The sequence below is a fragment of the Dermacentor albipictus genome, chromosome 2, assembly GCF_038994185.2.
Source record: "Dermacentor albipictus isolate Rhodes 1998 colony chromosome 2, USDA_Dalb.pri_finalv2, whole genome shotgun sequence".
NCBI lineage: Eukaryota > Metazoa > Arthropoda > Arachnida > Ixodida > Ixodidae > Dermacentor > Dermacentor albipictus.
In genome coordinates this window covers 121,849,072-121,852,012 of record NC_091822.1, presented here as the reverse complement: position 1 = coordinate 121,852,012, position 2,941 = coordinate 121,849,072, and the positions used below count along the sequence as shown (strand labels likewise).

The 2,941-nt window shown below is 45.5% G+C and overlaps 1 long non-coding RNA gene across 1 annotated transcript; it reads left to right on the top strand.

Annotated features, from left to right (window-relative positions):
- The first annotated feature begins 807 nt into the window (after positions 1-807).
- Positions 808-2,699, top strand: LOC139055534 (uncharacterized). Its single transcript, XR_011511839.1, has 2 exons — positions 808-1,177; positions 2,558-2,699. It is a non-coding gene; the product is annotated as an uncharacterized lncRNA (long non-coding RNA).
- Positions 2,700-2,941: the final 242 nt, after the last annotated feature.

Here is a 2,941-nt window from a genome sequence, read left to right as displayed (position 1 = left end):
GTCTAATTTCTCAGGGACGTTGCTATACACATAGCAAGTAATTGCTTTAAAAAGAACATTTGTTACATATTGGTCTGGGTGGGAATCTGAGCCGGTCTTCCAGAGTGCGAGACGAGCAAGCTTCCGTGAAGCCGCGGCCGCTATGGGTGAATAAAGGTGTGCCTAGTCCGTGACCATTGCGCACGTGACTGCGCAGGTGGTGGGGAGGAGGTGGCGCCCCGTCAGGAGTGTATAAAGCAAGTATATAAAATAAATGTGTTTCACCAAGAGGACCATAACGCTCCCGCAAAACCGCATTTCAGCAGTATTAAGTGTCTCTGCTTAACTGTTTTTCTTTAATGCACCAAATTTTTACATGTCGCCTCTTACAGATAGCACAATTGTAGCTTTTGAACTAACTTTCACTATAAGGCGGCCAATACATTTTCGGGCAATCGAATTTGCAGTACTGAACAACATGCAGAAGCTCGATAAATAAGCATTTTAAACCTCCTTGTTCAATCATTCATTAACTTGGGTGTCTCTGCCAATTACCGTAAATGTAAAAGCTCTGGATAGTGAATTTTGCCTGTTAGATAGTGCTGGCTTTAGTTAAAAGTTATATGTCGCATTCAAAACAAGGCAAAAACTTTTGTTACCTTAACTTTATACAAGTGAAGCAAATATTGGCAAGAAAAAATCCACAGACGCATCCAGCAATAGCTTGCACGTTGAGTAGAAAGGGAAGCATGTGGAATTGCGCTTGACAATTTGGCTCCAACAGCAGTATAAGCTGGTGCGTCCTCGTGCAGTCTGAACATATAAGCATAGAGAAAGAAAAAGACTAAGAGCGGACACTCCGAGAAATCTGGCCTCAGGAACTACGTCACGGCTACGTAACGAACGAATGCTCTCATCAAGCGCCAGGGGACGCAGGCGCAAAAAAAAAGAAAATGTTGTAATGAATTCTGCTCAATCGCTTTACAAAATAATAATTATACACCCAAATTTGGCGTGTTTCTGATACATAAGAACAGAATTTATCGAGAACACCTTCCGTGCTTTTTGTTCTTCATTCGTACTGCCATCAACACCAATCACCATTCGTCCATGGAGAAGAAATCAACGACACCAGCGGCGTGCCAGCGGGAACGTCTCGTGAACGTCGGCTGCGGCGGTATTCTTGTGTGTGAGAAAGGTGAGTCACGTTTTTAAGCGAAGCTTGGAGTAATTTACTTGTGAGCGCGACGAGGTTCGCTAAAAAAAGCAGTTTGCGGCTCTATATGAGGCGGCGAGACGCGAACATTGCGAAAAGCATCCCCCCTCAAGAAACGCGTAGCAAGAGGGCTGTACTAGCTGTACTTCATTGCCATCTCCACCGAGAACGGCATAATCTTTGTTGGTTGCGTTCCGTGAAAATAATCAAACGACGCGAAGCTGCCATTACCTTCCACCGGTTCACGGCTGTGCACTGCACTGCGACTCGCAGCTTGTCAGACGCCATCGAGACGCTGCGTCTAGGTTTGCGAGGGTAAACCGTTCTTGCCCAGCGCTGTTTGCGATAACCGCGGTATCGGCGTTCCATTGAAATAGTTCGTGTTGGCGGTATAAAAATGATCTGCTGGACAACGCTTTCGATATCATGAATTGCGCATTTCAGGAAAATTCCGGTTTCGAGAAAATTGAATTCCTAAACCACGTTTAAATGATCGCGTCACGGTTGACGGTCTTTTCGTTGGCCCGTTCTAGAGGCTGACGAACGCTGGAAAGAACATAAAAGACGCTACGCTGATTCAGTCCGAAAACGGCGTTCCGGGGACGGGCGCTACCTAAATAAAGCAGGACGTTAGGCACGCTGTAGCGAAGTTTTGCTTGCTCGTTTCCTTTATAGAGTAAGGGCTCCTGAATATTTTAACGATATTGCTTGCAAACAATGGCATGTTCATAAACAGCGAGCATAGCTTATTGCGTTTGGTACTTTAGCGAGGTGTGTATCTAAGGCGCACGGACGGACGCTGGTGTATGCGTCCGTGCGGATTGTTTATACAGAAAAGTAACGGTGGAGAAAAGTCACCAGTGACTACTGCACGTACTTATTGCGGCGGCCGTGTTGGGAAGTACTGCGCATTCTAGTAATTTTCGGTTCCTTATCATTTTTTTGTGGCGAAGACATTGCACAACGTATTGTCGCGTAGGCGTGGCGTGGCGCGCATTTGAACAAAGGCCTCGTATTTCGACGTTTCGAATGTATCTTCATCACGCTTATGTGAACTGCTATTTTGCCTACCAATGTACTCCTTATACTGAGTACGTACAGGGGTGTCCGAAACTTCACAGGCCGCGATGCCCTCCATGGGATTAAATGGGAAAGCGGTCTGGGAACTTTTGAACACCCCTGTACGGGGTATCAACATTTATCCTTGTAAGTCCGGGTTATATGGGTCAGAGGTCAGGATGTGTCGGTGGTTTTATATTATGCATCGGTTCGCTATTCATTCAAAGCGGTTTCCCGGTACAGTTATGACGTGTGCATATGTTTTTGGTAAATAATGAAGCGTGCACTTATTGACATTTTCAGACCGTGCTGATGCCATGCCGTCCGGCGGTCCAAGCTACGGCAGCTACTGCAGTGTGTCGTGGTGCTTTGACAACGGCAGAACCCAGAAGAAGCCTATCTTGACTTGCAATAAAAACATTGCGGAAACTCTGTCTCTTTGATACATATGAGCGCTTGTACCAAAACACAAAAGACAAGCGCGATGGATAAAGCCGTAGTGAATTATGATTACCTCTATCTCCATCTGTTACAACTTAATCGAAATAAAAATTGCGTCACTACCTCAATTCACACCAAATATTGAACTAGACAAAAGAGTGAATCGCTAAATCAAAGCGACAAATAAAAGCGTTGCCATTTGGGTGACGAAAAGTGGTCTGAAATGACAAGCTTCCGCGACAGCCC